We start from the raw sequence: 14,504 nt of genomic DNA on the forward strand, positions 1-14,504 counted from the left end.
TCCCACATGTATCACTATGGAAACAAAAGCCCCCCCCTTGCACGCCGGTTGTCTAGGAGATGGCAACAGGGCCGGGAGCTCGTCCCAGCATCCCCAGCGAGCGATGGGGGAAGGGGCTGGGAGAGAAAGGACCCCCCTGCGCACCCCCCCAGCCTCCTGTCAGCATCCCCCCCCACCCCTATTCTGGGCTTTGTTTGTGGCCAGGCTCGAGTTTCTGCCAGGAACAATGCCGGAGCCTCAGCCGCTGCCTCCATCCGGGGACTGGTTTGTCCCCAGTTCGGTCCATTAAAACCATTAAGAGGTTGATACTGGGACAGGGGACAGACCCAGGGGGAGGACTCACCAGCAGGACGGTGCGGGAGGTCGGGGCGAGGTGGGTGCAGGCGGGTGCTGGCCCCTGTCCCGGTGGTCACCGAGGCGCTCGGGGCATCCTGAGCCTCCGGCGGGGACGGCATCCAGCTGGCGGGTACCGGCGAGGGGCTGCGCATGGGGGGCCGCTCACGGGATGGGCAGCCGTGCCAGGGGGCCACGGGCAAGCTGGGGGAAGCGAGAGAGAAAAGAAATCAGGAGGAAGGCAGCCGGGATGCTTCACGGCATCCCCGCCCCGGAGGGACCCGGACCACGCGTGTGCCACGGCAGCCACGTGTTTTGGGGGGAGAGCGGCTGGGCACACCGGGCATCGCCGAAGTCCTTGTCCTGCAGGTCACAAGCCCAAAATCTGCCCTGGCATCACCTCCACGCCGCACCGGCACCCTGTCCTGTGCCCTGGCACCGTGCTGGCTGCCTGCGGCTGGATGTGACCCTCCCCGAGGTCCGGAGCGCGGCTGAGCACCGCTCCCACGCCGCCCCGCTCCAGCCAGGAGCTCCCGGAGAGGCGAAGCCGATTTATCCGTCAAAATCAAGACGGGGTTTTCCAACGCACTTCGGCGATTCCAACCCGTGGATTTAACGCTCCTCGGCCACCACGAGCCCGTGGCCACGAGTCAAGGGGTCCAACAACTGCATCGGTGGCCTGGGGAGCCCGGGGCCACCCAGCTCCCAAAGGCAAAGCCACAACCGGGGGATGAAGGGTGATCCAGAGGGAGAACACAGCACGTATTTCCGAGGGGAGCGAGCGAGGAGCCGTGGGAATGGCTGCGGCAATCCCGGCCCTTCCATCCCAAACCAGTGACGGGACGGAGGTTACGGGCGACAGGGCTCTGGGGCCCTTTCCCAGGGCACGGCAGCTGCGTGGGATGCTTCGCTCCGGCACGATCCACGGGTGAGCCACGGGCAACCTCCGCATCCAGACCAGGGCTCCGGCTCTGGCCGACGGGGACCCTCCGGCTCGCCCGTACCAAACCGGCCAAACTTTCTCCCCGGCAAAGGCGGGTGGGGGGAATAACCCCCAACCCAGCAGTTTTCCAAGGTTGATTTGTAGATCAAGCAGTGATCCCGCAGGTCGCTGGAGCCGGGAGCTCCTCATCCTCCCGTCCCGCAGCCGCTCCGGTGCTGATGGAGCAACTTGGCCGCTCCGGCGGTGAAGAAAAGGATTTTCTTTTCGGGATGGTTTGCCCAGCGGAGCGGGGGAAGCCGGTTTGGCAGCACCAGGTGCTCTGGCAGAGGTTGGAAATGGAGATCTCGTCTCCAGGAGGAGAAGCAGCTTCACCTTAGCGAGCCGGCGGAGATGCCGAGCAAGCGCCGAGGGCCGGGAGCGAGAAGCCAGACACATGCAAACAAGGAGGAAAACTCACCGTTTTGGTTTTTGGTTTTTTTTTTTTTTTTTTTTTTTTTATAATAGCGTGTTGATTAACCATCAGAACAAATTCCCCAGGGGAGGAGAGGATTTGCCATCTCTCGACATCTTCAAGTCCAGACTGGACGGCTCCTCGGGATGATGCTGGAGCACACGGCGGGGTTCAAAGCGGAGGGAGCTCGGCCGGGGCTTCGGGGCGCTCCGGAACGCCGTGTCTCCTGCCTTTGAGCCCGGGAACCTCAAACACAAACTGTCTTTCGCATTCAAACGCTCCAAAAAAAGCAAAAAAATCCAACTGTTTCTAGGCAAAAAGCTTATTTCCAACAGCTCCAAGGGGAATCCCTTTGAGGAGGCAGCGTGGCCCTCGGCCGGGATGGCACAAGCCCACGCCGCGTGGCACCCTCCCCACTTTATCCAGCGCCGGGACCCCGTCAGAGCCAGACCCCGACATTTGCTGGAGAAAATCCTGCTTTGAGCAAAGGGAAGAGGGAGAAATCGGCGGCCGAACGACTCCCGTCCCGGCTGAGAGGGTCGGGATGGAAGCAGCTGCCTTTGCACCGGAGCGGGTCGGTGAGCGCCCGCCTGCTCCCGTGCCAGAGCTCGGCGATTTATGGCACCGGTGCCCTTTTCTTTCCCAGCATCTGCAAATGTAGATCCATTAAATAAATCCCAGCGTTAAGCCAGGACACTCTAACGTGGTGATGAGAGCGGGGGGTGATGGCAGCTTCCCACCGCCGGGGCCGAGCAGAAGGAAAATTCAGTCACATCTGGGCAGGCGTTTTCCTGATGAGCACCGCGGCGACTGGGAAACTGAGTCACGGAGGAGGCCGGGAGCATCCCGGGGTCCTGGATTCCTGGCACATGACTTCACTGCTGTTTATCCTCCCAATAAGCCTGGGAGGGCTGAAAGCACAGCTCTGCCCATGACGCAGATGGGGAAACTGAGGCACACCGCAAGCCGGAGTCCATAACTGTTTATGGCCAGGCAGAAAACCAAACGCAGAGCCTCAGCCCTGCCTCACACCGGAAATTTTGGGCTGTTCCCCCCCTCGGCTCACCGACACTGGGGACCATTGGCCTTGGGACCCCCTGCCGCTGGCACGTCTCCGAAGTCGGCCTGGGAACGGGAGGCACCTCCCGGCCCCGGCACGCGGGTCCGCCGAGCCGAGCGGCCGGCACATTTGCTCGCTTGGCTACACAAACACGCCTTGCTGCCCTCGCACAATAGGCGCTTCCCCGGCGCCCACCGGCCCCCCGAGCCCCACGCTGCCGCACCAAATACCCGATGTGGCTGCCGGCACCAGGAGCTGGGTGCCCATGGGTGATGGGTGTCCCTGCTTGGATGGGGAGGGGGATGACGGACTCCCCAGGCAGGAGCTGGGGGGTCAAAGCAGGTTTCTTCCCCCCATGGCTATTCAAGCCCCAAGCACTGGCCGTGCATCATCGACGGAGGAGCTGGGGAGGGACCACCACGGCGACTCGCTGCCCTCCCCCCGTTTGCGCACCCCCTCCAGAAACACAAACTCCCACAATTTTCCTTCCCTTCTCCCTGGGCTGTATCCAGCCCCACGCATCCTCCCGGAGCTGAGCCTTCACAGCACGGCCCCCAACCCAGGGGCTGCTCCGCTCCCTTCGCCAGCTGAATCCCCCCGGGTCGGGCTGGGAAAGCCCCAGGAGATGCCATCACTGGGAAGAATCCACAAATTTCCAGCTTTTTGGTCCGTTGGCACGACCGGGCGCTTCAGAGGGACGCGGGAAAGGCCCATGGGAAGCCCGAGTGGCTTAATTCCACTCCCCCCATGGGGTCTCATTCTGCTCTCAAATTGCTCAGCGTCAGCTTGGATGCAGAAGGTTTAATATCCCTTCCAAAGTGCCACCTCCAATTACCGTCACTCGGGATTGTTACAATATCCACAGGAACGTCCAGTCCCTGGAGCGTCTCGGTCCCCACCGAGTTTCCTCCGGCGAGGAAGTCCTGCTGCGCCACTCCGGGCCAACCCCCAGCCCTTTCACCCAGCGTTTCGATCCCGTTGAGCATCCGGGAATGATGGAAGTGGCAACGGAGTCAGGGATGCGCTAACTGCCTCCGCGCGGGTCAAAGCGCCCGCGCCGCGCTCTAGAACCAGAGGGAGAAGGGAGAAAGAAAAATAAAATAAAAAATAAAATCAAAAAAAAAATACCAAATCCAGGGATTTGCATGAGAACTGGATTCCATGCAACAGAGAAAGGGATTTGCATTGCAAAACGTGCCTGCACCAAGGGATCCTAACCCTAACCGCCACCCCGATGCCCACCGGCCGCTTCCCTGTTCCGGGGTCTCTCCCTTCCCAGGGCTCGGTGCCCAGCTCGGTGCTTCCCGGGAAGATGAGCAGCAGCTTCAGCCTCAAAGTTTCTTGGTGCTGGGTCCAGGCGGAGGTGGGACGGGCACAGCGTTGCCCAGCGAGGTGCTGCCTGTGCCAGATCTCCTCCCGCTGCCCAAATCACAGCTCCAGTCCGGTGGGACGCCGGCGCAAAGCGACCAACCTACGGTCACCCTTGGGCACAGGAGGGTGCGACCACCGGTGGTCCCAGACTGCTCCTCCGGTGGTCCCGAGCAGTGATGCAGGACACTGGGATGGGGTGAGCCGAGGAGGAGCTGGGGTCAGCGTTGGTGCTTTGGGCCGTTGCTTTCATTTCGGCGTGTTCTCCGAGAGCACCGACGGCAGCTCCGTCCCCGAGGCGCCGCGGTGACACCCCAAAAAGCCACTTCCTACCCCAAAGGGCCACCAGCAGCGCACGACTGCGCTTTTGGATGGATTATAGCTCTGCTCCATCCACTCCAGGCACCTAATACTTAACCCTACTAAATCCTGCCAGGCTCCGGCGGGCAGACGGCATTATCCGCGTCTCGGAGCCTGGCAAAGCATCCGTCGGGAAGCGACCGCCTTCGCCCACTGGCCACGGTGCTCGAGGTGGGGCCGAGCTCAGCCTGAGGCAGCAAACGCCTTCAGAGGGCACAAGGGAAAAAAAAAATTCCTCGCGTGGGGTCCGGCTTCAGCAGCTGGTCCAGCCGCCCCGGTGCCACGATGCCCACAGGGTCGGGCACTCACTGGGGGGGCAGCCAAGACCCCTGTGGTTTTCTCCCAGGTCCCCTCCCAACCATCCTGGCTGGACAATAAAGCCATAAAGCCTCTGCCAGCCGTGCCGGCCCTCAGAAAACAGAACCAAACCCTCAAATTAACTCAGTCCAAAGAGCTGGGGCTGCTTCGGTCCTGCCCGACGCCGGGGTGATGGGCTCCCCGCCTTCCCCCAAGCCCCCTCTGGCCCCATTGTCTGCGAGCCGATGACAACGAGAAACCACATTTGAGCGTTGGAATGGCGGAATGGAGCCCAGAAGGAGCGTGGGGATGGGCAGCCGGTGCCCACACCCCTGTGCCCGTCCTCAGGGCTGTGCCACTGGGCCGGGGGCTGCCTATGGGACCCAGCGACCCGCAACCCCTAAAAACAACCACCCCGGGGTCCCGCAGCCAGGCGAGGAGCATGGCCGGCTCCGATGAAGCCGCCTGCTAATTAAATCCGCCGGTCTCATCCTGAGCTCGCCCTCCCAGGCACAGAGACGGCGTAAATACCCAGGAGAAGCCGGGCTGAGCACCCACCGCATCCGACTCCGGCTGCCTCGGAGCCCGGCTCGGTCCCAGCACAATCCCGAATTGCTGTGATTAAGCAACAGCCGTCCCCAGAGGCTCCGCGAAGATCATATTTAATTCTTCTTTTTTTTTTTTGGGGGGGGGGGGGTTTAACCCTCCACCTCGGTTCTTACACCAAGGCCTGGAGGGGGTGTGGGGGGGGGGCAACAGGCTTTACACCTTCTCCCAGGGAAACGAAGCCGCTCAGGCCGGGCGAGAGCAGCGGGGCCGGTGCCCGAGCCCGTGCCCGGTGTAAAGCGCAGGGAACTCCCCGTCTGCTCAGGGCTCAGCGCCAGCACAGCACCAAGATAAACCGGATCAGAATCCGGCCGGGTCTCTCCCAGAAGCAGGTGAGCGTGTCGGTGGGGCCAGACCCCGATCCGGCAGGAGCGGGCGGCTCTTTCGGCTCTTTTCATCTCCCCGTCTTCAGAGCAGCCACCCAGCCCCGGAGCGGGGCAGGAAGGGGGGGGGTGAACACCCCGAAAATGCTCACCCTCGTCCCCCTGCCCCGCAGGGGGGGGCGAGCGGGGAGGAAGCCCCCGTGCCCACCGCCGGGCTGGGCACAAAGGGCTCGGAGGTCACGGGCTGGTTGACCACTTGGCCAGTAGAAGGATGCCCGCTGCGGAGCGGGAAAGCCACAGGCACCGGTGCCAGGCTGCGTGCACTTGGGGGGGGGGGGTCCCGGCCCCACCGCCCCGCTGCGGGGGGGGCCGGCGGAAAGGGAGCGAGCAGCACCGTGGGAGCGGGGACCCATCCCCGGGCGCATCCTCCCCCCAGGGACCCCCCCACCCATCAAAGCCGGGGAGGGGGGAAAACGCCTGGCAGCCCCCTCCCCCCCCGCCCCCCCCCCATCCATCTCCCCCCGGCACGGGGCTCGCCGAGCAGCCGCTCCCCGCCTGGCCGCCGGCCCAGGAAAGTCCCCGGCTTCGCAGGCCCTTCCTGCGGGGACGCGCCGAGCGCGGCCCCGGCTCCCGCCCCGCCCGGCCCCGCTCCCCCCCCGCGCCCCGGTGTGTCCCCCCCCCGCCCCCAGCCCCGCACTCACCATCGCCGCCGCACCTTTGTGCGCGTCCCGCCCCCCCCCCCGCACCGAAATCCCGGCACTGGTGCTGCTGCTGCTGCTGCTGAAGAGGAGGAGGAGGAGGAGGAGGAAGAGGAGGAGGAGGAGGAGGCGGAGGAAAGCCCGAATCCCAGCGGAGCGGGTGTCCCCCCCCCCACGCCAGCTCCGCCGTGCGCCCGGCGGCCCCCCCCCCCCCCCCCCCCGCCGCTGTTCCCGGCCGCTCCCCCCGCGCCCGCCCATTGTCTCCGCTCCGCGCTCCCGGCGCCCCTCCGGGGCCATTGTCTAGGTGGGGGGGGGGGGCGACAGGACGGGACCCACCCTCGGCTTCCTCCCCCCGTACCTGCAGGTGGGGAGGGGGAGGGGGGGGGCCCGCCCGGGGTGGGGGGTCCCACCCGATCCTCGACCCGCAGCTTTCGGGATAAGGATGGCGGGGGGAGGGGGGGTGGTATGTCCCCCCCCTCCAGGGGGTCCCCGCTCCTGGGGGGTGGGCGCGGTGGGGCTCAGGGTTAAGCCCCCCGGGAGGCTCCGCTGGGTTCAGCAGTCGGGGGGGTCACGCAGAGCCGCCGAGGTCCCCGTGCCCCTCTACACCCGGGGCGGGGGGGGGGGGGTCACTGTGCCCCAAGTGCCCCTCTGCTCCCGGGGGGTCACTGTGCCCCAGGTGCCCCTCTGCCCCTGGGGGGTCACTGTGCCCCAAGCATCCCTCTGCTCCTAAGGGTCCCCATGCCCCCAGGTGCCCCTCTGCTCCTGGGGGGTCACTGTGCCCCCAGTGCCCTCTGCTCCCGGGTGAGAGCCCTGCCAGGCTGCAGGGGGGGAAGGATGAGCCTTCGCCCTGGCAGAGGTGCCCCCCAAGGGGTAACAGCCCATTGGGGTCGTGCTCCTGCTCCCCGCCTTGTGCCAGGCCGGGCTGTTTTGGGGTGGGGGTAAGGACGTGCCTGTGAACAAGCAGCTCCCCGGGGCCCTCGGGTGCCCCCACCCATGAAAAGTGGGTCCATCGCCCCGGTCCGGCTCTGACCCCAGCGCACCGGGTGGAGGGTCCCCCCCACGACCCCCGCGGTAAAGGTGTCTTGGCTCTGCCCAGGCCCAGGGGGGCCCCGACCCTCAGTCCCCCCGGGCTCCTGATGTGCTGGGCTGGGTGGGAGCACCTGGAGGACCCCCCCTCACCCAGCCCTCCTCCCCAGGGACAGGGGACACGCGGGGGGGGTGGGGGGGGTTCACACACCTGCAGACCACCCATTTGCAGAGAGGGAACTGGGGAGGGGGGCTGGAAAGGATGGAGCTGTGCCCTATGCAAGCCCCCCCCAGGTGTGAGGGGTCCCTTACGGGGTGGGGGGAGGGCAGCACCCCCCCTCACCCAGCAGGGCCCGTGGGAAGAAGCCTCTGCACCCACGGGCCACTCGCACCCCCCAGCAGCAGAGGGGGGCTCATGGTGGGTGGGCCCAGCACCCCCTCACCCCCAGGGGCCAGGGACCCCCACGCAGAGCACCCTGCTGACCAGGGGGGCCGTAGGGACACCCCCACGCGTGGGGCGACCCCCGCGGCGGGGGCGCGGCAGCTGCCCGGAACAGCCGGGCCGGGCCGCCGGGCGCTTTATATCAATGAGCGGGGCTGGGAACGGGCCGGGCCCGCCCCCCGCCCCGCGCTACCCAATGGCGTGCGGCCTCTCTCCTCCCGGCGCACGCCATTGGCCGGATTTAAATGGCTTGTTTTCCTTTAATGGGGAGGAGGGTTGGGGAGTGGGCGGGGGGAGCGATGGGGCTAGGGGCTAGGGGCTAGGGGCTAGGGGCTAGTTGCTAGTTAGGCCTGCTCCTGCTCCTGCTCCTGCTCCTGGTCCTGCTCCTGATCGTGGTCCTGCTCCTGGTCCTGGTCCTGCTCCTGGTCCTGGTCCTGCTTCTGGTCCTGGTCCTGCTTTCTGGTCCTGATCCTGAGTCCATGGTCCTGTATTCCTGGTCCTGGTCCTGCTCCTGCCTCCTGGTGTCCTGATCGTGGTCCTGCTCCTGGTCCTGATCCTGATCCTGATCCTGGTCCTGGTCCTGATCCTGCTCCTGGTCCTGGCCAGGCCAAGCTCAGGCTGGAGGGGTCTTGCCCAGTCTGAGCCCCAGCACAGCTCAGCTCATGTGTTTTGGGTCCCCCTGGGGTACCCCCCCACCAGCCTGTGCCCCGTAAGCTGAAGCACCGGGCTGATGGTGTCCGGCAACATCCTCTCTGCAGCATCCATGGATGCCAGGCCCGGGCTGAGCTCAGTGAGAGCTGCTGAGGGAGGGAGAGGGGAGGGAAAGGGCAGTCAGAGCTGTAAGCTGGAGGACAGAGCTTGGGGCACCTCGGAAGCGACACTCCCCCCGCCCCCGAATCTGGCCAGCTTGTCCCTCCTTTCTGGTCGAGGATCTGGGCTCTCATGGAGGAGCCCGTCTGGGAGCCATCGTTGCAGCTCCCGCCCCGGGGTGCCCCACACAGCTCGGCCCATGACACCCCACTGTGTATTTTCCCACCCCTGGGTGGGCTCCACGCTGCGGCTGTCACGGGGGGGGCCCAGCTCTGGCCTCTCCCCTGGGGCTGCCCCAGGTCCCTCTCTGCCTCCACCTACGAAACAGCACAGAGACACAATGCTGCATCCTGCACCGGCCGTGGAGCCTCGAGGGAGGTGGGTCCCAGCCTGTGCTGGTTCCCCTGGCTCCTGGCACAGAGCTGGGGGGGGGGGGGGGGGTCAGTGTCCCCCCCACTTCCCCTTTCCACACGGTTCACTGGGCTGAGTCACTGGAGTGGCCTTGAGGTGTAACCTCGGGATGCAGGAGCTGTGGCCAAGTTTGGGTCCGTGTGACCCACAGGGCTTGGGGACCCTCTGGGTGTGGGTCCCCTCTGCTGCCCCTTCCCCCTGCAGCCAGCTGCCCTGGGCTGTCCTCTCCTTCCCGCTCCGGCTCCGGCTCTGGGAGTGATTAATGGGCCCTCGGAGCTCGTTCCTGGCCAGCTGGGGCTGCTGGAGCCTCCCCGCCATCTGGGAAGGGCTGCATTGTTCCACCTTTGTGGGACATTGTTCCACCTTGTGATTTACGGGGATGGTGCCCTCCCTCCGCACCCTGCTCGCAGCACACAAGAGCCCGCCCGGCTCTGCAAGGTGCCCAGCCCCGTCCCGTGTGGAGCACCCTGGATCAGCAGTGCACCAGGGTGCTGGGCGCTTCCCTTCCATCTCCTGGGGATGAAGGAGTCTCCAAACCCAGCTCCGTCTTGCCTTGTTCTTGGAAACGACCTTCTGCAGAGCGGGGAAGACCCAGGGCCCTTGCAAAGTCCTCGTCCACCTCCCTGAGCAGAGCAGGGGGGCAGCTGTGTCCCCTCACACCCGCTGGACCCCTCTCCTTGCCCAGAGCTGCCCCACCACCCCACACACCAACACCCAGACCCCAGAGAGGTCCAACACCCATCAGTCCCAAGGTGTCGCGGCCAGGCGTCCCGCTCCGCAGGGGGAGGACAGAGGCTCCGGGCAGATAACTCCGGAGATTAGGAGTCCTAGAAAGCAGGGTGGGCAGCCTGTCCCTGCCCCAGGCAGGATCAGCAGCATCTGACCCATCTCCACAGGGGTTTGCCTGACCCTCCTCAGCTCCCTGACCCTCCTGTCCCAGCGCCACGTGCTGCGGCCCCTGCCTGGGATGGGGACACATCGGTCCCAAACCGCCCTTGGGTCCCAAACCGCCCTCGGGTCCCAAACTGCCCTCAGGTCCCTTGGCAGGGGACAGGGATGCTCCAGGGCCCGGCTGGCACGGACGGGGGTCCCCAGCCTTGAGGGGAGGGGGGTGGCAGGGCCAGGCCCCAGCAGATGGCACTGCCGCCCCGCGCAGCGGAGCAGGGACGCAGCTGCTGCCCACGGTGACATCCCGGGGGACCCGGGCACAGGCAGGCAGCCCAGCCCGGGGGCAGCAGGCTGGGACAAGGGGGTGGTGGGGGGGGTATCCTTCCCCCTTCCCAACCCGGGGTGTCACATCCTACCCCGGCTGCTTCTTTTTGGGAGAGGAAGGGATGTGGAAGGCGGCTGGCAGCCATCCCCACCTCGTCGTCCTCGGGGCAGGGACACAGAAATGCCACCGGGCAGAAGCAGCGCGGCGGTTCCACGCGTGTCCGTCTGTCTGCACCTTCAGGACAACCTTCCACGGGAATTTCTCAACTGAAAAGTGCTCGTGAAACACGTGTACGCACCTACCTGCGCAGCGGGGCCGGGGCAAGGATGGAGGGATGGAGACGTGTGTGGGGAAGGAGAGAGAAGGGAATAGAGTTGGGAAGCGTCGAGGAAAACGCTCAGGGAGGTAGAGGAGAAGCGGAGCTGCGGGTTCCTCCGCCTGCCCGTGGGCACAAAGAGCCGGCGAGGGACCCGATCTGTCGGAGATGACAGCGAGGGTGTGTGAATGGGCATGGAGTGATTCCATTGTGCGAGGCACAATGAAGACCATATGTCAGGGCCGGGGCTGGCGGCTGGGAGCGCCGGGCCCCAAAGGGGTTTGGGATCTGCCGCCGCGGAGCGCGCGCTGCCCCAAGCCCATCGCCACCTCGGTGGCATCTCCAGGAATCTCCGTGCGTGGATGTTGGTGCCGGGAGAGGAGCCGAGTCTGGATGCAGGCGGCGGGGACACGGCGCAGCCCGGGGAGAAATCCTTGAGCTGGGATGAAAAGGGGTCCTGGGAACACCGAGGTCCCCCAAGGTCCCCTCTTGTGCCCCACCACCCACTACCGCCCGTGCAGCCCGGGGCAAAAGTCTCCTCGCTCCGTCCCTCCCTCCCTCCCCCATGTTTATTATTTCCCCTTTGACGCATCTCCGCTGCGCCGAGCCGCAGCCGAGGCCAATTGATTATAGGAAGAAATTTGGAGCAAGTCGGCGAACAGCTGCAGCCCCCCCCCGGGGGCGCGCGGCAGCGGCGCAGACAAAGGAGACGAGCCGCAAACTTGCTCCCCTGTGGAGCTCGAGGTGGGCTGGGGGGCTCGCGGGGGGACACGGGGAAGGGGACCACGGAGGATCCGCAGGGCAGAGGTGCACGGTCAAGTGACGGGTGACGTGGGTGCCAGGACGGCGCTGATTTCCCGGGGGTACGGGGGAGAGGGAAGGGGGTTTATTGGGGGCGTTTGGAGATGCTGATGGCTGGAGCAGATGTCCTCAGCCCTCTGCTGTCACCAGAGAGATGGGGCCGTTCGGGGTCTGCTCGTCCCAGCAAACCCAGAGCTGGGGAAAGCCAAGGACACGGTGATGTGCACCCTGGATGTGAGCGAGCCCGAGCCCAGCCAGTGCTGGTGGGACTCTCCCAGTGCCAAAAGGACACATCCCAGTCCCTCGGCCGGAGCGGTGGGTGATGGCCACCCCCTCCCACCACCTCCTTTCACAGCTACGGGCACCGCCAGCACCTCCTGCGGGGGGAATCCACCACCACCACCCAACAGCGCAAGGGAGAGACGGTTAAAAGGGAGATTAAAAAAACAAAAAAAAAAAAAAAAAAAGAAAGAAAGAAAAAGGGAAGCCGGGCACTCCAAGTTCAAGATCTCTCTTTTGCTGGCAGTTTAATTCATTTCCCCCGTTCCCCGACTTCCTTGTGAACTCATAAATAATAAATCCTTGCACAGCCTGAACAGCCAAGACAAACACACGCTGGGGCACACCGTACGAGGGGGGGGGGTTGGTTTGCCGCCGGGGGCATGATGATTTTTTTTGTTGTTGTTGTTCGTTTTCTCGCTTTCCTTTCCCAAAAGTGCACAACACAGCGAATAAATAATAACATTTATCAATAAATTAATTCAATAAATATCCTCGTGGCACAGAGACGTGGCTGGTGAAGTGGAGGGGGGGGGGGGGGTGGGCTGCCCTGCTCTGGTTTGCTCTGCCGCTGCCCCGCTGGGCGGTACGGTGATGGGATCCGCTGCTCCGGCCCTCGGTGATCCCACGTTCACCGGGGAGTCCTTGCGAGACAGAGGTAGCCATCGTTCTCCCTGCTTTTCCTGGGAGAGGGGGTGGGAAATGAGGTACGGAGCGAGGCATCGCGGGGCGCCGGGGTGGGATGGAGCCGGGAGGGCTGGGAGGTCCCGGGAAGCCCAGCTGGGGCTCGTAGGGCTCCGACACCCACCATGGGCAGCGGTCGACACCTCGGGAGGGCAAAAACCAGGAGGGGGTGGGATGCCGGAGGGCAGAGCGGGGCTGGTGCCGCGGGGACCCCCCTGCTCCGGCGCTGGGGTTTGCTGGTGCTGGCGGGACGTGGCACTGACCCTCTCACCACGAAGGTTTCATCTCTGGCACGGCCAAAGCCCGTCTGCCCCAGCGCGGCCCAACGAGGAGCAGCCCGAATCGGCTCCCCGCCAGCCGGGCTGGGGCTGTGCCCGCGGCCCCGAGCGTTGGCTCCAGGCACAGCCGGCGGTTCTCCGGCAGTCCCGGTCCCCGGCCCGGGCTCCGCTTGTGCTCTTGCCACTGCCAGTGCAAAATGAACTCTCAAAACAAACAAACAGCCATAAAACGAGGCAAAACATTCACTCTTGCAACGAGTTTCCCCCAGTCTCAGCCCTGGAAAAGAGGCTGCTGGGCTCTGCTTTCCCTTCCCGGCCCCCTCCCTCTCCCAAAGTGCTGATCCGTGTGCGGGGGGGGGCCGGGGAGAGCTGCTGGAAGCTGGGAAATGGGGCCGTGCCTGCTCCCTCCCCTCTCCAACCCCCCTGTCCCACCAGCCGCAGGTAAAGTGCAGTTTGCCCCAGCCCCAGAGCTGGGAAATGTCACGCTGCACCAGTGCCATGCTGGTTTAAAACCAGGGGGGTTCACGGCACCCCAGGGCGAAGCCTCTTTGCACATGAGCCCCGACAGCACCGGGGGCGCTGAGCGTCGGTGTCCCCCCCGTGCCGGGGTACGTGCCGTGCTCGTGACCCCACTCAAGCCTTTTTCACCAGGAGACCCGAACTGGGGAGGCTGAGGAAGAGCGGGGAGGGATGAAGTGCTGCACTGGGTGGTCGCGGATGTCGGTGCCACCGGCCAGGCCAGGGGGGCTTCACACTCGTCGTGCACTAGTGCAAAGGAGGGTCGGGCAGCAAAGCTGGGGACGCAGGGGTCTGGGGGGCAGAGCGCTGAGCTTTGGGGAGACAGATGTGCGACGGAGGGGCTTGGAGAGCCCCCGGGTGCTGCTCCAGCCTGGCACGGGAGCAGGGCCAGCGTCGCAGGTGGCACAGCCAGCCAGCAGCCTCTCTGCTCCAGCGCGAGGCGAAGCGGCCGCCGTCGTCCGCGGAAAGCGTGGCCAGGTCCTGCCAGGTCTGCACCACGTTTCGTGCTTCCTTTTGGGGCGTGAAAAGCCAGTGCAGACACAGAGGAGCTGCCCCGTGCCCATGGATGCTCCTGGGCTCTTCTCCTTCTACGGAGAGGGCGGTCTCAACGTGGGCCTTTAAGTGCCCAGCACGATGCCAGGGGCAGAACAGCAGCAAAGAGACAAAACACCCAGACTGGCCGTGCTGGTGGGGTGGCCGGTGGCAGAAGGTGTGGACAGACAGACGGACAGACAGTGGACCCCAGGGTTGCTCGGTGCTGCAGCGTCTCACAGGCCCATTTCGTCGTGGCTCGTGTAAAAGAGGTGACGCACAGCCAGACGTGGGCTCAGTGGCTCCTGCTGTGGGTCAGGGAGCGGACGTGGCGGACAGACTGACGGACGCGGGCTCAGGATCCTACAGGCAGTTCAAGTGGGATACACAGCAGGACGGACAGAAGTCGGGAGTGTACACGGCCAGCACAGGCTTCGGGCAGCAGGTCCAGCAGGACGGACAGATGGGTGATGGACCAAACATCCAGCCTGGCTCAGGCAGGATGGAAAGACAGACAGACACGGGCTTGGTGGCGGGGAAATACAGAAGATAGTTCAGATGGGGGGTAGAGCAGACAGCTGGGGACTTGGTCCATTTGAACAGACGGATGAGCACAGGAGGTGCAGCGTTTTGGATGCTCAACATGTGGTTCAGGTCATAGATGGACAGACGGACTTGAGCTCTTGGCTCAGGTGCCCCACACACATTCAGGCAGGAGACGCAGCAGCCAGACAGACGGACGCAGGCTGGGTGGC

The sequence above is a fragment of the Tauraco erythrolophus genome (genome assembly GCF_009769465.1).
Source record: "Tauraco erythrolophus isolate bTauEry1 chromosome 30 unlocalized genomic scaffold, bTauEry1.pri scaffold_44_arrow_ctg1, whole genome shotgun sequence".
Taxonomy (NCBI): Eukaryota; Metazoa; Chordata; class Aves; order Musophagiformes; family Musophagidae; genus Tauraco; species Tauraco erythrolophus.